The sequence below is a fragment of the Bufo gargarizans genome, chromosome 8 (assembly GCF_014858855.1).
Source record: "Bufo gargarizans isolate SCDJY-AF-19 chromosome 8, ASM1485885v1, whole genome shotgun sequence".
NCBI lineage: Eukaryota > Metazoa > Chordata > Amphibia > Anura > Bufonidae > Bufo > Bufo gargarizans.
The window spans coordinates 154,536,726-154,560,999 of record NC_058087.1 but is presented as its reverse complement, the minus strand read 5'-3'; positions in this window follow the sequence as shown (position 1 = coordinate 154,560,999).

Here is a 24,274-nt window from a genome sequence, read left to right as displayed (position 1 = left end):
GTTCTCTTATCTCTTTTTGCAGATGACATAATTCTGTTTTTAGCCAATCCATCTAGGGACATGAACAAGATCTTTGAAGTACTACAGGAATTTGGAGAATTTTCGGGATTTAGAGTCAATCCAGGAAAATGTGAGTTATTACATATAGGACCAGAGAGGCATGGGAGGGAGACCAGTCTACAGGGTTGCCCAGTCTCACAAGTCAAAATCCATATCACCTATTTGGGGATGAAGATAGGTAGTATGCCTTATTCCTTATACCCCCTTAATTATGCCCCACTGATACACCAGATAAAACAAGAACTGACCCGCTGGCAAAGACTACCACTATCATTATTGGGCAAGTGTCATTTGATAAAAAATGATCAGCTTTCCAAAATTGTTTTACCGGATGCAAACCATACCTATTCTTCTCAGACATAAGGACATTAAGTCCCTAAACATGGCCTTTGCCAGATTCTATGGTCAGGAAAAAGACCAAAAATAGCCTTGAAGACATTATGGGCCTTATTAGATAAAGGAGGAATCCAATTCCCTGACATACGGAGATATAATCTGGCGAGCCATTTTCGCCACTGTAGGGACTGGCTAGGTCAGACATCACATTATTCAATCATTCTATTGGAAAAGGAATTAGCTGAAGGATGGGATCTGGAAGCTCTCCTACATTCCAAACTAGCACTACTACATCCTGAAATAAGAACGTCAGTGGTGATCAGAGACACTGTAGTGACATGGAAAGAGGTGATGAAGATGTTTGGTTTATCATTTTTAGAATCCTAACATATGCCTCTATAGAAACATCCATCATTTACTATGGGGAAGACCAACAAACTATTCCAAAATTGCAAATCAATTAAAACACATAATACATGTTAAAGAACCTTGATTTATATCTTTGCTGGAGATACATTATAGGTATGTTATGCCTACAAGGCAGGCTATGCAGTACTATCAAATTATGGCCTTTTGTGAATCAAGATTGAGAGATGTACAACAGGAGTATGTTTCTAATCGTTTTGATCTCCTAGAATGAAAGGAACTTAAACTTCCAACTTCTGATATATATATAAAACTCTGAGAGAAAGACAAAACAGTAAGCTTACTCCACAATTATTTCAGGGATGGAAATCATTGTTAGGATCTATAGACGGGAGAGACAAACTGATGGTAGGATGGGCGAGAGTGAGGGGAGAGCAGTGGAGAGATTGAGAGAAACACACTTTAAGCTAATACATAGGGCAATATATGCTTTTAATATCCCTGCTTCAGCTGCAAATCCAAAAAAGATAGTAGCATGCCCTAAGTGTAATATGCCAAAGGCAGGTTTCGATCATTGCATCTGGCAGATAGAATTACCATGTGATCCACTAATGGTATTATTTCATGGTTATCCGGAGACAACATAAGTGCCTAGATTAGTAGATGGAGCCTTATTAGTAGCACTTCGGTGTTTACTGTGCACTTGGTTAGAGCCACACTCACACCTTCAGACGCAGAATTTCAGGTGCAAATGAGATTTAAATTTTTTATTAATGGATCAGCTGGAGGCGGAAAAACTAAAAAACTATAGATCAACACACTTTCTTGACAAATGGAAAAATTATATAAGCAAACACTAGTCCAATAGTGAGATACAAAAGTTCATGTGAAATTTTCAATATACTGAGTGGTATCTGTTATCGGATCTGAAAGGAAAATTGGGGAATCTGAAGTTAGTTTAAGACCATTATTCACTTTGAATGGAATAAATTATTGAAAGTTGAAGGATGGTGTACATCCAGATGGGGGAGGGGGTGGGGGGAAGGGAGTGGTTGGGAAGGGGTGTAAAGGGAAATTGGTTGTTTTATAATGTACTTTTATTATGTTGTATCATACCAAATGGTGTACAATCATTGGAACATGCCCAGTTTTATGCACAATAATCCTGGTTATACTTCATTGTATGTTATGCATATTAAAATCAATAAAAAAATGTTTAAAAAAAGCTCTGAGATATTCCTGAACCACAAAGTGACAATGCTTGCTCCTCATGCAAGTACAACCCAAAACTCTTTTTGTTTCCCGCCATTTGAGAATGCAGTGTTCCATTTTGTTGCCTGACAATGTTACTGTCCAAAGGTGTAATACTTTGAATCCAGCAACCCTGTTGCCTCTGGAGCAAGGAGGGTGGGAAGAGTTAGGGCACTTAAAAAACTTTTCTTCCAGATCCAGAGGCAGAGACTCGTGACTGTTTGCAGTTTGAAGATGATGTCACGAGAAACAGCGGGATTTGACCATGTGGTACATCAGCCATTAGATAATCCAGACTATGTGCTCTTTGTGTATGGATCGAGGTATGGCCAGGATGGCAGATACTACACAGGTTGGGCAGTGGTGACTAAACATGACACTAAAAAGCAGAGTCATTACCACCACACCTGTCTGCCTAAGAAGAAAAGCTAAGGATTCTGGAGATGGTTTGCAAATATGCAGATGGGAAAAACAGCCAACATTTACGCTGATTCCAAGTATAGCCCATGACTTTGGGCCCATTTGGAAAGCCAGAGACTTTCTGACTGCTTCAGGTAAACCCATCAAAATGGGGAAGCAGTGAGGTCTCTGATGGAAGCCCTCATGTTGCCAACTTGAGTGGCAGTGATAAAAAAACAAAGGTCACTGTAAAACAGACTTAGATGAGGCAAAGGGAAAAGCCAAGGCAGATCAGGCGTCAAAAATGGCTGCCAAATTGCCTAGGTAGACCTCTGCCTTAGTGGACACAGCCCAGGTCCCTGAAATAACTCCTCCTGTCTCCCTGGAAGTTCTTAAGACCTTACATAACTAGGCGGGGAAGGAGGAAAGGGACTAGTGGATGTAAAAATTGGGGGACTGCAAACGAGGAAGGCCTAATACAGTTCCAAGAGAAACTCTGCCTTCACAGGTCCCTCTAATCCACAATGGCACAGGCAACCCATGGGTTGACGCGCCAGTCAAAAAACTGCTTTTTGTGATTAGCACATGGTTTGCGCCAGGGTTCAGCACTGTAGCAGCCAGATATACTCAAGGACGTATGATTTGTGCCCAGAACAACGTGAGACAAGGTGGTTAAGGTACCCCAGAAACACACATATTGCCCTTTGTATCTACAGACTACATTCAACTACTCAAGGTGGGCGTGTATGAGTAGGTATTGATGTGTGATAACTTGTTTCCAGAAGCATCCCCGGTAGCTAAGACCACAGCAAAGAAGATTATCGCCGAAGTTGTATTCAGGTATAGGGGTACCTGAGACCATTGAACGTGACAGATGTGTTCACTTCACAGGTGAAGTTATGCAGGAGTTAATAAAGGTTTTGAGTGTAGAACAGGCCTTACATGCTTCATACCATGCACAAAGCAGTGGTAGGGTAGGAAAAAAAGGAACAGAACGGGACACTAAATTTAAAGATTTAAAAAGCCATGGCAGAGACTGGTAAGCAATGGACATAGTGTCTGGTAGCCATCTTTCCAGTAAGGTATACCCCTAATCGTAAGACAGGCCTTAGTCCCTATAAGGTCCTTTCTGGGTCAGCCCCTAGGATAGGATTGTATTTCCAACCGCAGCTCCAGATGCAACATGGTTGTCTGACAGGTTATGTGATCAGTTTGCACAAGCATTTGACTAAAATAAATTCTCAAGTTTTTGCTTCACTTCCAGATCTTGATAACGTACCTGGAACCCACTTGTGTCTGGAGATTGGGTGGTGGTAAAAAGCAAACCCTGTTTTTATGGTCCATTCCAAGTGTTGTTGACTGCAAGCACATCAGTGAAGCTCAAAGGAAAGCCTAATTGGATCTACGCCAGTCATTGCAAGAAAATGTTGAGTCTAGAGACTTGAAAAGATGGTGTTTCTTGTTCCCCCTTGTGTGACTGCTGATCCTGACTCAAAGAATATGGATGTCAAATGAGATAGTAAAAATAGGTTTCTGGGCCATGAAAAGTTGTGTAAAAGGAAGAACAAAAGAACAAAGATGTTACAGTCCGATACTTCCAGTCCAGCGACCCATGGATAGTATTGCCCAAAGATTCTCAGTATTAACAGATTTTATGTTCACAGTAATCGAGAAGTTGAATACTGAAACCCAACTAATCATCCACCACTCAACATCGCCCCCATATATTCTGTATTAGGGATAGGTGAGAATCTGACTTCCCATTGCATATGTCCGTTACGAGGGAGTCTATCCAACAGAGATAGGTTGTCTCCAAAACTGTGAAACAACCAACAGGTACAATGGGACAGATTGTAGAACCTACTAAGATTAGGGACAGCGTTCGGCCAATTGAAATGGCTTCAAAGGGGGTATTGATAGAGATGTGTATATCATTCTTGATTAACTTAGATGGCCCCCATATCCTCCAGCTCTCAGCTAATGCCTTATTCACTCAAGTTCCAAGAGGACCCTCCTCCCTGATGTGTCATATATGAAGTATGGTGTACTGCTGTTAGTATGAAGCCATTATAATATGGTGCTTGCGCTTAGATGTTTACATAGTTTGCATACCAGAGTTAGTAAAACAATGCACAATGCGCAGATGCCAGGTGTTATCTCTTTTCTTGTTTTTGTATTCTAGCCAATGGAACATTGCCATGAACCTCAGGGGTGATGCCCCCTCTGATGTACTTATATACTGCTTAACTTCCTATAATAAATGAGAAACTGCTTTGACCCTTGTTTGGTGTTAGTGTGGGTTCTTCCATGCATGTCAAATCCTAGGATCAAACCAATTTGGAGCAGTAGAGCAAATATAATGAGCCCTGATTGAGGACATCTTTGACACCTGGCACTGACTGAGCAAAGCGTCTAGGAGTAACAGTGTCTCAGTTGCCCCTAGGGTCTATTTGCATATATTAAAACTTCATTTTTGTTTCGCAATATAAAGTTTTTTTATATGCTAATGAGCCTCTAGGAGCAACTGAGATGTTGCTGTTACTCCTTAAAGCTTAGATCAGTCAGTACCAGGCATGATGATGTTTACACTGCCTGGTCCTGTCAATAACAGTGCAGAGGGAGCGGTAGTTGCAGAGATAGCTGAGCCTCTAGGTGTAACAGCAACACCCCCGTTGTTCCTAGAGGCTAATTTGCATATATTAAGCCTTCATTCTTCCCAGCAATGTGGGCACATATGAACATGAGACCAACACAGATGCCTTCAGCTGCAAAGCACACATCGAACAGGTCACCCAGTGTCATAGGTACAAATCTGCTGACAGATGCCCTTTAAGGAATTTATCATCTATGTCAGATAATCTCACTTCCTCTGTTGTTATGCCATGTATACAACTGTGAATAAAAATATATGCTTATTTATTTCAAAAATAAATATAAAAAGGAAACGAGCAGAAGAAATTATGGAAGAATGGTGTGTACCATGAAAGTAGAAATATGTAAAGCCTTTACTGTAGATAACAAAACAGGTTTCAGGGTTGAGCTGGTTCCTTCATGAGCCAAGGAGAACTGTCAAAAGGATTTCTTTATCTCTTTTCTTCATTACATTTATCATAAACTCAAGATGTATTCATTCATCCAGGCATAACAGCAGCCACCATAATTGATATTGATCATTCAGGTATCTACCGAGAAGTATTCACCAACTCTTCATGTCTTCATGTCTGCTTTCAGTGTTATGGCAGTGAGAAGTATATATATATATATATATATATATATATATATATACACTCACCTAAAGAATTATTAGGAACACCATACTAATACGGTGTTGGACCCCCTTTTGCCTTCAGAACTGCCTTAATTCTACGTGGCATTGATTCAACAAGATGCTGATAGCATTCTTAAGAAATGTTGGCTTATATTTAGGGATGAGCGAACTCGAACTGTATAGTTCGGGTTCGTACCGAATTTTGGGGTGTCCGTGACACGGACCCGAACCCGGACATTTTCGTAAAAGTCCGGGTTCGGGTTCGGTGTTCGTCGCTTTCTTGGCGCTTTTGTGACGCTTTCTTGGCGCTTTTTGAAAGGCTGCAAAGCAGCCAATCAACAAGCGTCATACTACTTGCCCCAAGAGGCCATCACAGCCATGCCTACTATTGGCATGGCTGTGATTGGCCAGAGCACCATGTGACCCAGCCTCTATTTAAGCTGGAGTCACATAGCGCCGCCCGTCACTCTGCTCTGATTAGCGTAGGGAGAGGTTGCGGCTGCGACAGTAGGGCGAGATTAGGCAGATTAACTCCTCCAAAGGACTTGATTAACTGATCGATCTGCAGCTGTGGATCATTGAGCTGCTGATCCTCAATTGCTCACTGTTTTTAGGCTGCCCAGACCGTTTGTCAGTCACATTTTTCTGGGGTGATCGGCGGCCATTTTGTGTCTTGTGGTGCGCCAGCACAAGCTGCGACCAAGTGCATTTAACCCTCAATGGTGTGGTTGTTTTTTGGCTAAAGCCTACATCAGGGTGAAGCTGTCACACCAAGTGCATTTAACCAGCAATAGTCTGTTCATTTTTTGGCCATATACAAAATCAGGGGCAAGCTGCGCCTGTCACCAAGTGCATTTAACCCTCAATGGTGTGGTTGTTTTTTGGCTAAAGCCTACATCAGGGTGAAGCTGTCACACCAAGTGCATTTAACCAGCAATAGTCTGTTCATTTTTTGGCCATATACAAAATCAGGGGCAAGCTGCGCCTGTCACCAAGTGCATTTAACCCTCAATGGTGTGGTTGTTTTTTGGCTAAAGCCTACATCAGGGTGAAGCTGTCACACCAAGTGCATTTAACCAGCAATAGTCTGTTCATTTTTTGGCCATATACAAAATCAGGGGCAAGCTGCGCCTGTCACCAAGTGCATTTAACCCTCAATGGTGTGGTTGTTTTTTGGCTAAAGCCTACATCAGGGTGAAGCTGTCACACCAAGTGCATTTAACCAGCAATAGTCTGTTCATTTTTTGGCCATATACAAAATCAGGGGCAAGCTGCGCCTGTCACCAAGTGCATTTAACCCTCAATGGTGTGGTTGTTTTCTGGCTAAAGCCTACATCAGGGTGAAGCTGTCACACCAAGTGCATTTAACCAGCAATAGTCTGTTTATTTTTTGGCCATATACTACATCAGGGGCAAGCTGCGCCCGTCACCAAGTGCATTTAACCCTCAGTAGTGTGGTTGGTCAAGCTGTGACACCAAGTGCATTTAACCAGCAATAGTCTGTTCATTTTTTGGCCATATACTACATCAGGGGCAAGCTGCGCCCGTCACCAAGTGCATTTAACCAGCAATAGTGTGGTTATTTTTTGGCCATATCCCAGTCTAATTCTGTCACTAAATCCATACCGGTCACCCAGCGCCTAAATACTAGGCCTCAAATTTATATCCCGCTAAATCTCTCGTTACCGCTGTCCTGTTGTAGCTGGGAAAGTTATTTAGTGTCCGTCAAAGCACATTTTTTGTTCTGGGTTGAAGTACAATTCCCAATTTAGCAATTTCATAATTTAGTGGTTTCTGCTATATCAGAGCTATTTGAAATCTATCCCTAAAAGGGTATATAATATTCAAGGTGCACATTGGGTCATTCAGAATAACTTCACACACACCCGCTACTGTGTATTTTCAAGTCTAATTCTGTCACTAAACCCATACCTGTCACCCAGCGCCTAAATACTAGGCCTCAAATTTATATCCTGCTAAATCTCTCGTTACCGCTGTCCTGTTGTAGCTGGGAAAGTTATTTAGTGTCCGTCAAAGCACATTTTTTGTTCTGGGTTGAAGTACAATTCCCAATTTAGCAATTTCATAATTTAGTGGTTTCTGCTATATCAGAGCTATTTGAAATCTATCCCTAAAAGGGTATATAATATTCAAGGTGCACATTGGGTCATTCAGAATAACTTCACACACACCCGCTACTGTGTATTTCCAAGTCTAATTCTGTCACTAAACCCATACCTGTCACCCAGCGCCTAAATACTAGGCCTCAAATTTATATCCTGCTAAATCTCTCGTTACCGCTGTCCTGTTGTAGCTGGGAAAGTTATTTAGTGTCCGTCAAAGCACATTTTTTGTTCTGGGTTGAAGTACAATTCCCAATTTAGCAATTTCATAATTTAGTGGTTTCTGCTATATCAGAGCTATTTGAAATCTATCCCTAAAAGGGTATATAATATTCAAGGTGCACATTGGGTCATTCAGAATAACTTCACACACACCCGCTACTGTGTATTTCCAAGTCTAATTCTGTCACTAAACCCATACCTGTCACCCAGCGCCTAAATACTAGGCCTCAAATTTATATCCTGCTAAATCTCTCGTTACCGCTGTCCTGTTGTAGCTGGGAAAGTTATTTAGTGTCCGTCAAAGCACATTTTTTGTTCTGGGTTGAAATACAATTCCCAATTTAGCAATTTCATAATTTAGTGGTTTCTGCTATATCAGAGCTATTTGAAATCTATCCCTAAAAGGGTATATAATATTCAAGGTGCACATTGGGTCATTCAGAATAACTTCACACACACCCGCTACTGTGTATTTCCAAGTCTAATTCTGTCACTAAACCCATACCTGTCACCCAGCGCCTAAATACTAGGCCTCAAATTTATATCCTGCTAAATCTCTCGTTACCGCTGTCCTGTTGTAGCTGGGAAAGTTATTTAGTGTCCGTCAAAGCACATTTTTTGTTCTGGGTTGAAATACAATTCCCAATTTAGCAATTTCATAATTTAGTGGTTTCTGCTATATCAGAGCTATTTGAAATCTATCCCTAAAAGGGTAGATCATATTGAAGGTGCACATAGGGTCATTCAGAATAACTTCACACACACCCGCTACTGTGTATTTCCAAGTCTAATTCTGTCACTAAACCCATACCTGTCACCCAGCGCCTAAATACTAGGCCTCAAATTTATATCCCGCTAAATCTCTCGTTACCGCTGTCCTGTTGTAGCTGGGAAAGTTATTTAGTGTCCGTCAAAGCACATTTTTTGTTCTGGGTTGAAGTACAATTCCCAATTTAGCAATTTCATAATTTAGTGGTTTCTGCTATATCAGAGCTATTTGAAATCTATCCCTAAAAGGGTATATAATATTCAAGGTGCACATTGGGTCATTCAGAATAACTTCACACACACCCGCTACTGTGTATTTCCAAGTCTAATTCTGTCACTAAACCCATACCTGTCACCCAGCGCCTAAATACTAGGCCTCAAATTTATATCCTGCTAAATCTCTCGTTACCGCTGTCCTGTTGTAGCTGGGAAAGTTATTTAGTGTCCGTCAAAGCACATTTTTTGTTCTGGGTTGAAATACAATTCCCAATTTAGCAATTTCATAATTTAGTGGTTTCTGCTATATCAGAGCTATTTGAAATCTATCCCTAAAAGGGTATATAATATTCAAGGTGCACATTGGGTCATTCAGAATAACTTCACACACACCCGCTACTGTGTATTTCCAAGTCTAATTCTGTCACTAAACCCATACCTGTCACCCAGCGCCTAAATACTAGGCCTCAAATTTATATCCTGCTAAATCTCTCGTTACCGCTGTCCTGTTGTAGCTGGGAAAGTTATTTAGTGTCCGTCAAAGCACATTTTTTGTTCTGGGTTGAAATACAATTCCCAATTTAGCAATTTCATAATTTAGTGGTTTCTGCTATATCAGAGCTATTTGAAATCTATCCCTAAAAGGGTAGATCATATTGAAGGTGCACATAGGGTCATTCAGAATAACTTCACACACACCCGCTACTGTGTATTTCCAAGTCTAATTCTGTCACTAAACCCATACCTGTCACCCAGCGCCTAAATACTAGGCCTCAAATTTATATCCCGCTAAATCTCTCGTTACCGCTGTCCTGTTGTAGCTGGGAAAGTTATTTAGTGTCCGTCAAAGCACATTTTTTGTTCTGGGTTGAAGTACAATTCCCAATTTAGCAATTTCATAATTTAGTGGTTTCTGCTATATCAGAGCTATTTGAAATCTATCCCTAAAAGGGTATATAATATTCAAGGTGCACATTGGGTCATTCAGAATAACTTCACACACACCCGCTACTGTGTATTTCCAAGTCTAATTCTGTCACTAAACCCATACCTGTCACCCAGCGCCTAAATACTAGGCCTCAAATTTATATCCTGCTAAATCTCTCGTTACCGCTGTCCTGTTGTAGCTGGGAAAGTTATTTAGTGTCCGTCAAAGCACATTTTTTGTTCTGGGTTGAAATACAATTCCCAATTTAGCAATTTCATAATTTAGTGGTTTCTGCTATATCAGAGCTATTTGAAATCTATCCCTAAAAGGGTATATAATATTCAAGGTGCACATTGGGTCATTCAGAATAACTTCACACACACCCGCTACTGTGTATTTCCAAGTCTAATTCTGTCACTAAACCCATACCTGTCACCCAGCGCCTAAATACTAGGCCTCAAATTTATATCCTGCTAAATCTCTCGTTACCGCTGTACTGTTGTTGCTTGGAAAGATATTTAGTGTCCGTCAAAGCACATTTTTTGTTCTGGGTTGAAATACAATTCCCAATTTAGCAATTTCATAATTTAGTGGTTCCTGCTATATCAGAGCTATTTGAAATCTATCCCAAAAAGGGTATATAATATTCAAGGTGCACATAGGGTCATTCAGAATAACTTCACACACACCCTCTACTGTGTATTTCCAAGTCTAATTCTGTCACTAAACCCATACCTGTCACCCAGCGCCTAAATACTAGGCCTCAAATTTATATCCTGCTAAATCTCTCGTTACCGCTGTACTGTTGTTGCTGGGCAAGATATTTAGTGTCCGTCAAAGCACATTTTTTGTTCTGGGTTGAAATACAATTCCCAATTTAGCAATTTCATAATTTAGTGGTTCCTGCTATATCAGAGCTATTTGAAATCTATCCCAAAAAGGGTATATAATATTCAAGGTGCACATAGGGTCATTCAGAATAACTTCACACACACGCTTCTGTGCATTTCCAAGTCTAATTCTGTCACTAAATCCATACCGGTCACCCAGCGCCTAAATACTAGGCCTCAAATTTATATCCCGCTGAATTTGAATACAATACATTGGGCCAAATAATATATTTGTTGTTGTGGTGAACCATAACAATGAGAAAAACATCTAGTAAGGGACGCGGACGTGGACATGGTCGTGGTGGTGTTAGTGGACCCTCTGGTGCTGGGAGAGGACGTGGCCGTTCTGCCACATCCACACGTCCTAGTGTACCAACTACCTCAGGTCCCAGTAGCCGCCAGAATTTACAGCGATATATGGTGGGGCCCAATGCCGTTCTAAGGATGGTAAGGCCTGAGCAGGTACAGGCATTAGTCAATTGGGTGGCCGACAGTGGATCCAGCACGTTCACATTATCTCCCACCCAGTCTTCTGCAGAAAGCGCACAGATGGCGCCTGAAAACCAACCCCATCAGTCTGTCACATCACCCCCATGCATACCAGGGAAACTGTCTCAGCCTCAAGTTATGCAGCAGTCTCTTATGCTGTTTGAAGACTCCGCTGGCAGGGTTTCCCAAGGGCATCCACCTAGCCCTTCCCCAGCGGTGAAAGACATAGAATGCACTGACGCACAACCACTTATGTTTCCTGATGATGAGGACATGGGAATACCACCTCAGCATGTCTCTGATGATGACGAAACACAGGTGCCAACTGCTGCGTCTTTCTGCAGTGTGCAGACTGAACAGGAGGTCAGGGATCAAGACTGGGTGGAAGACGATGCAGGGGACGATGAGGTCCTAGACCCCACATGGAATGAAGGTCGTGCCACTGACTTTCACAGTTCGGAGGAAGAGGCAGTGGTGAGACCGAGCCAACAGCGTAGCAAAAGAGGGAGCAGTGGGCAAAAGCAGAACACCCGCCGCCAAGAGACTCCGCCTGCTACTGACCGCCGCCATCTGGGACCGAGCACCCCAAAGGCAGCTTCAAGGAGTTCCCTGGCATGGCACTTCTTCAAACAATGTGCTGACGACAAGACCCGAGTGGTTTGCACGCTGTGCCATCAGAGCCTGAAGCGAGGCATTAACGTTCTGAACCTGAGCACAACCTGCATGACCAGGCACCTGCATGCAAAGCATGAACTGCAGTGGAGTAAACACCTTAAAACCAAGGAAGTCACTCAGGCTCCCCCTGCTACCTCTTCTGCTGCTGCCGCCTCGGCCTATTCTGCTGCTGCCGCCTCGGCCTCTTCCTCCGCCTCTGGAGGAACGTTGGCACCTGCCGCCCAGCAAACAGGGGATGTACCACCAACACCACCACCACCACCTCCGTCACCAAGCGTCTCAACCATGTCACACGCCAGCGTTCAGCTCTCCATCTCACAAACATTTGATAGAAAGCGTAAATTCCCACCTAGCCACCCTCGATCCCTGGCCCTGAATGCCAGCATTTCTAAACTACTGGCCTATGAAATGCTGTCATTTAGGCTGGTGGACACAGACAGCTTCAAACAGCTCATGTCGCTTGCTGTCCCACAGTATGTTGTTCCCAGCCGGCACTACTTCTCCAAGAGAGCCGTGCCTTCCCTGCACAACCAAGTATCCGATAAAATCAAGTGTGCACTGCGCAACGCCATCTGTAGCAAGGTCCACCTAACCACAGATACGTGGACCAGTAAGCACGGCCAGGGACGCTATATCTCCCTAACTGCACACTGGGTAAATGTAGTGGCAGCTGGGCCCCAGGCGGAGAGCTGTTTGGCGCACGTCCTTCCGCCGCCAAGGATCGCAGGGCAACATTCTTTGCCTCCTGTTGCCACCTCCTCCTTCTCGGCTTCCTCCTCCTCTTCTTCCACCTGCTCATCCAGTCAGCCACACACCTTCACCACCAACTTCAGCACAGCCCGGGGTAAACGTCAGCAGGCCATTCTGAAACTCATATGTTTGGGGGACAGGCCCCACACCGCACAGGAGTTGTGGCGGGGTATTGAACAACAGACCGACGAGTGGTTGCTGCCGGTGAGCCTCAAGCCCGGCCTGGTGGTGTGTGATAATGGGCGAAATCTCGTTGCAGCTCTGGGACTAGCCAATTTGACGCACATCCCTTGCTTGGCGCAATTGCTGAATTTGGTGGTGCAGAAGTTCATTCACAACTACCCCGACATGTCAGAGCTGCTGCATAAAGTGCGGGCCGTCTGTTCGCGCTTCCGGCGTTCACATCCTGCCGCTGCTCGCCTGTCTGCGCTACAGCGTAACTTCGGCCTTCCCGCTCACCGCCTCATATGCGACGTGCCCACCAGGTGGAACTCCACCTTGCACATGCTGGACAGACTGTGCGAGCAGCAGCAGGCCATAGTGGAGTTTCAGCTGCAGCACGCACGGGTCAGTCGCACTACAGAACAGCACCACTTCACCACCAATGACTGGGCCTCCATGCGAGACCTGTGTGCCCTGTTGCGCTGTTTCGAGTACTCCACCAACATGGCCAGTGGCGATGACACCGTTATCAGCGTTACAATACCACTTCTATGTCTCCTTGAGAAAACACTTAGGGCGATGATGGAAGAGGAGGTGGCCCAGGAGGAGGAGGAGGAGGAGGAGGAAGAGGGGTCATTTTTAGCACTTTCAGGCCAGTCTCTTCGAAGTGACTCAGAGGGAGGTTTTTGGCAACAGCAGAGGCCAGGTACAAATGTGGCCAGCCAGGGCCCACTACTGGAGGACGAGGAGGACGAGGATGAGGAGGAGGTGGAGGAGGATGAGGATGAAGCATGGTCACAGCGGGGTGGCACCCAACGCAGCTCGGGTCCATCACTGGTGCGTGGCTGGGGGGAAAGGCAGGACGATGACGATACGCCTCCCACAGAGGACAGCTTGTCCTTACCCCTGGGCAGCCTGGCACACATGAGCGACTACATGCTGCAGTGCCTGCGCAACGACAGCAGAGTTGCCCACATTTTAACCTGTGCGGACTACTGGGTTGCCACCCTGCTGGATCCACGCTACAAAGACAATGTGCCCACCTTACTTCCTGCACTGGAGCGTGATAGGAAGATGCGCGAGTACAAGCGCACGTTGGTAGACGCGCTACTGAGAGCATTCCCAAATGTCACAGGGGAACAAGTGGAAGCCCAAGGCCAAGGCAGAGGAGGAGCAAGAGGTCGCCAAGGCAGCTGTGTCACGGCCAGCTCCTCTGAGGGCAGGGTTAGCATGGCAGAGATGTGGAAAACTTTTGTCAACACGCCACAGCTAACTGCACCACCACCTGATACGCAACGTGTTAGCAGGAGGCAACATTTCACTAACATGGTGGAACAGTACGTGTGCACACCCCTCCACGTACTGACTGATGGTTCGGCCCCATTCAACTTCTGGGTCTCTAAATTGTCCACGTGGCCAGAGCTAGCCTTTTATGCCTTGGAGGTGCTGGCCTGCCCGGCAGCCAGCGTTTTGTCTGAACGTGTATTCAGCACGGCAGGGGGCGTCATTACAGACAAACGCAGCCGCCTGTCTACAGCCAATGTGGACAAGCTGACGTTCATAAAAATGAACCAGGCATGGATCCCACAGGACCTGTCCGTCCCTTGTCCAGATTAGACATTAACTACCTCCCCATAACCATATATTATTGGACTCCAGGGCACTTCCTCATTCAATCCTATTTTTATTTTCATTTTACCATTATATTGCAAGGCTACCCAAAGTTGAATGAACCTCTCCTCTGCCTGTGTGCTAGGCCTAAATATATGCCAATGGATTGTTGCAGTGGTGGCTGACGTGAAGCCTCATTCTCTGCTATGACATGCAGACTGATTCTCTGGTGACATGAAGCCAGATTGTCTGTTACGGGACCTCTCTCCTCTGCCTGGGTGCTGGGCCTGAATTTATGACAATGGACTGTTGCAGTGGTGGCTGACGTGAAGCCTGATTCTCTGCTATGACATGCAGACTGATTCTCTGCTGACATGAAGCCAGATCCTCTGTTGCGGGACCTCTCTCCTCTGCCTGGGTGCTGGGCCTAAATTTATGAAAATGGACTGTTGCAGTGGTGGGTGACGTGAAGCCTCATTCTCTGCTATGACATGCAGACTGATTCTCTGCTGACATGAAGCCAGATCGTCTGTTACGGGACCTCTCTCCTCTGCCTGGTTGCTGGGCCTAAATTTATGAAAATGGACTCTTACAGTGGTGGGTGACGTGAAGCCTGATTCTCTGCTATGACATGAAGACTGATTCTCTGCTGACATGAAGCCAGATCCTCTGTTACGGGACCTCTCTCCTCTGCCTGGGTGCTGGGCCTAAATATCTGACAATGGACTGTTGCATTGGTGGCTGACGTGAAGCCTGATTCTCTGCTATGATATGAAGACTGATTCTCTGCTGACATGAAGCCAGATTGTCTGTTACGGGACCTCTCTCCTCTGCCTGTGTGCTAGGCCTAAATATATGCCAATGGATTGTTGCAGTGGTGGCTGACGTGAAGCCTGATTCTCTGCTATGACATGCAGACTGATTCTCTGGTGACATGAAGCCAGATCCTCTGTTACGGGACCTCTCTCCTCTGCCTGGGTGCTGGGCCTAAATTTATGAAAATGGACTGTTGCAGTGGTGGGTGACGTGAAGCCTGATTCTCTGCTATGACATGCAGACTGATTCTCTGGTGACATGAAGCCAGATCCTCTGTTACGGGACCTCTCTCCTCTGCCTGGGTGCTGGGCCTAAATTTATGAAAATGGACTGTTGCAGTGGTGGGTGACGTGAAGCCTCATTCTCTGCTATGACATGCAGACTGATTCTCTGCTGACATGAAGCCAGATTGTCTGTTACGGGACCTCTCTCCTCTGCCTGGGTGCTGGGCCTGAATTTATGACAATGGACTGTTGCAGTGGTGGCTGACGTGAAGCCTGATTCTCTGCTATGATATGAAGACTGATTCTCTGCTGACATGAAGCCAGATTGTCTGTTACGGGACCTCTCTCCTCTGCCTGGGTGCCGGGGCCTAAATATCTGAGAATGGACTGTTCCAGTGGTGGGTAACGGGAAGCCAGATTCTCTGCTATGATATGAAGACTGATTCTCTGCTGACATGAAGCCAGATTGTCTGTTACGGGACCTCTCTCCTCTGCCTGGGTGCTGGGCCTAAATTTATGAAAATGGACTCTTACAGTGGTGGGTGACGTGAAGCCTGATTCTCTGCTATGACATGAAGACTGATTCTCTGCTGACATGAAGCCAGATTGTCTGTTACGGGACCTCTCTCCTCTGCCTGGGTGCCGGGGCCTAAATATCTGAGAATGGACTGTTCCAGTGGTGGGTGACGGGAAGCCAGATTCTCTGCTATGGAACCTCTCTCCAATTGATTTTGGTTAATTTTTATTTATTTAATTTTTATTTTAATTAATTTCCCTATCCACATTTGTTTGCAGGGGATTTACCTACATGTTGCTGCCTTTTGCAGCCCTCTAGCCCTTTCCTGGGCTGTTTTACAGCCGTTTTAGTGCCGAAAAGTTCGGGTCCCCATTGACTTCAATGGGGTTCGGGTTCGGGACGAAGTTCGGATCGGGTTCGGATCCCGAACCCGAACATTTCCGGGATGTTCGGCCGAACTTCTCGAACCCGAACATCCAGGTGTTCGCTCAACTCTACTTATATTGATAGGATAGCATCTTGCAGTTAATGGAGATTTGAGGGATGCACATCCAGGGAACGAAGCTCCCGTTCCACCACATCCCAAAGATGCTCTATTGGGTTGAGATCTGGTGACAGTGGGGGCCATTTTAGTACAGTGAACTCATTGTCATGTTCAAGAAACCAATTTGAAATGATTCGAGATTTGTGACATGGTGCATTATCCTGCTGGAAGTAGCCATCAGAGGATGGGTACATGGTGGTCTTGAAGGGATGGACATGGTCAGAAACAATGCTCAAGTAGCCCGTGGCATTTAAACGATGGCCAATTGACACTAAGGGGCCAAAGTGTGCCCAGAAAACATCCCCCACACCATTACACCACCACCACCAGCCTGCACAGTGGTAACAAGGCATGATGGATACATGTTCTCATTCTGTTTACGCCAAATGCGGACTCTACCATTTAAATGTCTCAACAGAAATCGAGACTGATCAGACCAGGCAACATTTTTTCAGTCTTCAACAGTCCAATTTTGGTGAGCTTGTGCAAATTATAGCCTCTTTTTCCTATTTGTAGTGGAGTTGAGTGGTACCCGGTTGGATCTTCTGCTGTTGTAGCCCATCCGCCTCAAGGTTGTGCGTGTTGTGGCTTCACAAATGCTTTGCTGCATACCTCGGTTGTAACGAGTGGTTATTTCAGTCAACGTTGCTCTTCTATCAGCTTGAATCAGTCGGCCCATTCTCCTCTGACCTCTAGCATCAACAAGGCATTTTCACCCACAGGAATGCCGCATACTGGATGTTTTTCCCTTTTCACGCCATTCTTTGTAAACCCTAGAAATGGTTGTGCATGAAAATCCCAGTAACTGAGCAGATTGTGAAATACTCAGACCAGCCCGTCTGGCACCAACAACCATGCCACGCTCAAAATTGCCTAAATCACCTTTCTTTCCCATTCTGACATTCAGTTTGGAGTTCAGGAGATTGTCTTGACCAGGACCACAACCCTACATGCATTGAAGCAACTGCCATGTGATTGGTTGACTAGATAACTGCATTAATGAGAAATAGAACAGGTGTTCCTAATAATTCTTTAGGTGAGTGTGTATATATATATATATATATATATATATATATGTACAGTACAGACCAAAAGTTTGGACACACCTTCTCATTCACTCATTCAAAGAGTTTTCTTTATTTTCATGACTGTGAAAATTGTAGATTCACACTGAAGGCATCAAAACTATGAATTAACACATGTGGAATTATATACATAACAAAAAAGTGTGAAACAACTGAAAATATCTCATAGTCTAGGTTCTTCAAAGTAGCCACCTTTTGCTTTGATTACTGCTTTCCACACTCTTATCATTCTCTTCATGAGCTTCAAGAGGAAGTCACCTGAAATGGTCTTCCAACATTCTTGAAGGAGTTCCCAGAGATGCTTAGCACTTGTTGGCCCTTTTGCCTTCCCTCTGCGGTCCAGCTCACCCCAAACCATCTCGATTGCGTTCAGGTCCGGTGACTGTGGAGGCCAGGTCATCTGGCGCAGCACCCCATCACTCTCCTTCATGGTAAAATAGCCCTTACACAGCCTGGAGGTGTGTTTGGGGTCATTGTCCTGTTGAAAAATAAATGATCGTCCAACTAAATGCAAACCGGATGGAATAGCATGCCGCTGCAAGATGCTGTGGTAGCTATGCTGGTTCAGTATGTCTTCAATTTTGAATAAATCCCCAACAGTGTCACCAGCAAAGCACCCCCACACCATCACACCTCCTCCTCCATGCTTCACGGTGGGAACCAGGCATGTAGAGTCCATCCGTTCACCTTTTCTGTGTCGCACAAAGACACGGTGGTTGGAACCAAAGATCTCAAATTTGGACTCATCAGACCAAAGCACAGATTTCCACTGGTCTAATGTCCATTTCTTGTGTTCTTTAGCCCAAACAAGTCTCTTCTGCTTGTTGCATGTCCTTAACAGTGGTTTCCTAGCAGATATTCTACCATGAAGACTTGATTCACACAGTCTCCTCTTAACAGTTGTTCTAGAGATGTGTCTGCTGCTAGAACTCTGTGTGGCGAGGGGGGTGGAGCTAGCCGTGAGCCGAGATGGCCGCTTAGTCTCAGAGCTCCTCACAGACGCTGCTGCCTTTCTAGCATAACGGGTGATTTATTCCCTTGACATGGTGAAAACTACCAAGGACAGGAGCGACTCTGCCTCAGGCATGCAGAAACCGAGTCATACCCAAGCGGAGATGGACCGTTTTCTTAAAAAGAGAAGTTTCTCCCCGGCACACAGATCCAAGATGGCGCCGGAATGTGCCAGAGCTGCTGCGCAGACCGAAGACTCGGATGGAGACAGCTCATGCGCCATGTCGGAAGGGGCAGAGAATGTGGATCTACCGCTGTCCAGAGCCTTCTTCAAGAAGACATTGTATAAAGCGCTACAACCCCTGCACAAGGACATCTCGGACATTAAGACTGAGGTAAAACAGATCGGGGGGCGCGTCATGGCATTAGAAGAAACGCAGACAGCGATTGTCTCCCACGGGGAAGCTGTCCGGAAAGTCCTTCAAGGCCATAACTCTTATATTACTTCTGCTCTTCTCCACTTAGAAGATCAGGAGAATAGAAGCAGGCGGAAGAATGTCCGAATAAGGGGGGTCCCTGAAATCGTGCCTCCTGGGGAGATCTCTAATGCGGTTACGGCCATTTTCACTTCTCTGGTGGGAGAGGAAAAAGCCTCCCAGATCATAATTGAGAGAGCCCACAGGGCCCTGAGGTCAAAGCTGCCTGAGAATGGCCCCCCAAGAGATATTATATGCAGACTTTTGAATTATTTGGACACTGCTGCTATATTACGGGCCGCAAGAGAATCGAAGGAGACTTTATACAATGGAGCCAGCATACAGTTCTATCAAGATTTAGCTTCCAGCACATTAGCGAAAAGAAGAGCGCTAAAACCTGTAACGGAAGCGCTTAGATCGCATAAGCTCCCAGTAAGGTGGTTGTTTCCCTTTGGCCTAGCCACTTCTAAAGCGGGACAACAGATTATCATAAGAACACCGCAGGACTTAGCGGATGCATGGGAAAAGCTTGAGATCGATCCTGTGGAGGTTCAACCCTGGATGCCAGTACCTGAAGACCTGGGTATTCCTGACCTGCCAGAGATTCCTACATGGCAGGTGGTAAAGAAGCCGAAGTCTCCAAAGAACAGGAGGGTCACATGAGGATCTATGCAGCATTCCTTAGCTTACCCTCCTCAAACCCATGTCACCTAGTTCTGTTGACCGTAAAGGGTCATTTGGCGACCCTCTAATAATAATACCTGTTTTAAGGACCCATGTTTTTGGTCTTAAGGTTATATATGAATGTTTTTCTATAATCACTTAATGACACTGATGATGGGCTATTTGTGTAAGCCTATGATTTTTCTGGACTCATTAGCCATCAATATAGGGTGGTTGGTGGGTCTGAGTTTGCATCCGTACTCTATCCTCGGTGTCATACCTTATATTATTTGCGACAGTCGTATTGCTTATAATGACTTTTCGTACATTTTCAGATTTCTCTACACCTGTTCTCAGGTTTCACCACCCGTTTATATTTGAGGTGCATTAATATAGACTAGAATAAGGCAGCCAGTCTAGATGCCAGAGGTTATCCCCCCTCTCAGCCGTGGTGTGGTGTTTCTGCGGGGCGACTCTGCCTCCCTTGGACTTCATCTGGGGGTGGCGGGGGTTGGCCCAAGGAAACGTCACCACCTCAACTTCAGAATACACTTCTTGGGCACACTTACATCTGGTTCGTTGCTGATGTTTTTTGTAAAAATTGGTTTCCCTTAGTTATTCATACCCCCATGGCGCTTGGAATGCAAACAATGTCATTGGTCTCGTTGCGATATGGCTAGCTTAAAAGTTTGGTCCCATAATGTGAATGGGCTTAACGCCCCTCAAAAGAGAAGACAGATCTTCAACTTGCTTTATAAACAGAGAGCTGATATAGTTTTATGGCAGGAAACCCATTTCCGTCATAACCATATACCCCATCTTCCCGAGTCCAAATACTCCCAATGGTTCCATGCCACTCACTCATCTGCCTCTAGAAGAGTTTCAATAGCTATAAGCTCATCTATTCCTTTCCACCTTGTTAAAACTTATACCGACCCAGAAGGTCGTCTACTTATGATCCAAGGTACCATCTTCAACTTTAAGATTACAATAGCTAACATTTATGCCCCCAATTCTCGCCAGGTCCCATGGCTGATCAAAGCTTTTAAGAAGGTTAAAGATTTCTCTGAAGGTATGTTGGTAGTGGGCGGTGACTTCAACATTTCGCTTGATACTCCCACGAATAAATCCTCCAGCCTAAATAGAAAGCAAACAGTGAAATTAATGACTGCCTTGGCAGAGTTGCATCTGATTGATATCTGGAGGACTTTACACCCTACAGAGAGAGATTTTACATTCTTTTCACATGTCCACAACTCGTACAGTAGGTTAGATTATCTATTTGTGCCAGACTCCTATATTCAATGTGTTCAAAGTACTGAAATAGGGAACATAGTGGTTTTGGATCATGCCCCCACCCATATGACTCTATCCCTACAGTGCCTCCCACATAAGGTATGGTCGTGGCGGTTAAACACCACACTATTGGAATCTCAACACCACCTTGACGCTTTAGGGGACAAACTAGAGAATTATTTCAAATATAACGCCACTCCTGATATCTCCACTCCAATACTTTGGGAGGCCCATAAAGCCTATATTAGGGGAGAATTAATAGCCTTAGGTTCATATGTTAAAAAGAAATCAACAAAGGAACTATTATCTCTATTATTTCAGATACAGACACAAGAAAAACTGCATAAATTAACTAACTCAGAAGTTCACAAAGAAGCTCTAACAATCCTCAGACGGAAAGTTAAAGACCTTCTCAATATTAAAGAAGCCAAGTCCCTCTTACGCTTAAAGAGCAAAATTTATGAACAGGGAGATAAAGGAAATAAAATGATGGCCCGCCTAATTAAGAAGAGAAGAGATAAAACCTTCATCTCATCAATTAAATGCGATTCCTCCTCAAAAGTCTCTTCCACTCCCCTCATAGCTAAATCTTTTCAGACATTTTATTCCAATCTATGCAATCTCGCTGTCCCAAACACTGACTTAGACCCCACTGAGGGACCTAGCATGAGTCCCTTAGAGAAATTTCTATCCTCGCTTAAAGTTCCCTCGCTTTCAGAAGAGGAACAGCAGTCGCTCCTTGAGCCTTTTTCCACAACTGAGGTAGAGAAGGTACTTAGCTCTATCCCCATAGGGAAGAGCCCAGGTCCAGATGGCCTCCCCATCATTTACTACAAGAAGTTCAAGGAGCGGTTGCTCCCCCACTTTACAAATCTATGCAACTCTCTGTTGAAGGGTGCGTCTCTAGCTCCTCAGGCCTTGAGGGCCCATATAACTATTCTTCATAAAGAGGGGAAGGACCCTGAGGAATGTGGGAGCTACAGACCTATCTCACTATTAAATTGCGACTTGAAGTGGTGGTCTAAATTGTTAGCTTACAGGATTTCCCCTCTTCTTAATAAACTTATTGACCCAGAACAGGTGGGGTTTGTCCCAGGAAGGGAAACATAACATATGGAGGTTGATCCACCTGATCCACAATTCCCAGGTCACGAAAACACCTATGCTATTGTTAGGTACAGATGCGGAGAAGGCATTCGACAGGGTTAACTGGGATTTCATGAGAGCCACCTTGCAAAAATGTGGTTTCCCATCAGTTTTTGTCTCGGCCATTTTCTCGTTATACTCATGCCCTACAGCGCAAGTGCTGGTTAATGGGACCCTGTCGGATGCCTTCCCCATTAAAAATGGGACCAGGCAAGGTTGCACCCTTTCACCCTCTCTTTTTATTTTATGCCTGGAAATGCTCCTTCTTAAATTCAGGCAATCAAACAAGATACAAGGCATATCTTTAGGTCAATTCCACCATAGGTCTGCAGCATTTGCAGATGACCTGCTATTAGTAATCTCCAATCCTGAAGAAGCACTCCCTACCATTATGTCCTTATTTGATGAATACAGTGCAGTATCCAATTTTAAGATACATTTTTCTAAATCTGAGGCCCTCCCTATTAATATACCTAATAATGTTCTATCCTCACTTAAACGCTCATCTGTGTTTAAATGGCCCACATCATCAATTAAGTTCCTAGGTGTAAATGTCCCCGCCAATTTGAACCTACTATTTAAACTAAATTATATCCCATTAATCTCTAAAATTAGATCCTTTGTCTCTTCTTTAAAAGTACCCTATATGTCGTGGTTTGGAAGGAAAAACCTCCTCTCCACATTTGTCCTTCCACAATTTCTATATCTGTTCCAGGCCCTTCCGATACATATCCCTGCTTCCTACTGCGCCCAAATCAGAAGCTTATTTTCTGCCTTTTTGTGGAATACTAGGAGACCCAGACTAGCTTACTCCATCCTTTCCCAGAAAAGTTTTAAAGGAGGTATATCACTACCGGATATGGCATTATACCACAGAGCCATCCAATTAGCTAGATGGGCGCTTTTGGTCAATGATAAAATAAATAACCCCTTTCTTGATATTGAAAAAGCATTATTTGGGATACACAGGAATGCTATCCTTTGGTCACAAGAAGCCCCTCTCTCTCTTTGTCCAAGGATGGGTGTGCTTACCAAAAGTATGATTCTCAGCCATCGCAACTCTCCTTTGGCCCCTCCTAAAGGGAACAATTTATCTAAACTAGCCCCACTAGATGTTCTTCCATATCTCTTTGATAAAATGGGTGGTGTGATTAAGAGTTGGTGGCATTTACTGGGAGGTGTTAAAATAGGGGAGGTGATGAAATCTAACCGCATGTTACCTTTAGAAGACATATTCACCAAGCTGGGTAATATGCTTCGTTCCCCAATTCAAAAATGGGATTTTAAAAACACATGTAAAAGAATTGAGAAGGACTCAGGTTTTACGCTCTCCGAACCAATATGGTTGGAAAACCTCTCTTTATTACCTAACCCTCTGAAGAGGTCTATATCTATCATATATGACAATCTATTAAAACTGTCTAGCAGAGCTAAGCCATATTTCATACGCCTATGGGAGAAAGACTTAGGGAGATGCTTTACGGATTCTGAAACTTCTTATATTTTATCTCATGCAAACGGTTTTTCCACATGCACTCGCTTTCATGAAAACTCCTATAAAACTGTCACAAGGTGGTACAGAACCCCAGCTTGCCTGTCCACCATTGGTCTCTCTCCTAGCGACCGGTGTTGGAGATGTCATGCGGAAAGTGGGTCCATGGCTCATATTTGGTGGTCTTGTCCCCTACTGACACAATTTTGGAAGGAGGTCAAAAGTTCCATTAATAGGATCTGTGCCACCTCTATAACACTTTCTCCTTCTAAACATAATCTCCTACACATATGATTGCCACAGCGAAATTACTTATCCCTACTAAATGGAAAGACACCAATCCCTGAGATATTAAGATGTGGTATGATAGAATGCACCAACTGCATAGGATGGAGGAATTGATGGGTTGGGCCAGAGGCAGTAGAAACAAATATCTGGAGGTTTGGTCGCCATGGAAAAAAGCACTAGAGGAGAAGGATACTGAGGTTTTGAGCCAGTTGGGGACTGCTACATCCCTTTAAGGGGTAAAATACACCACATTATTGGGAAC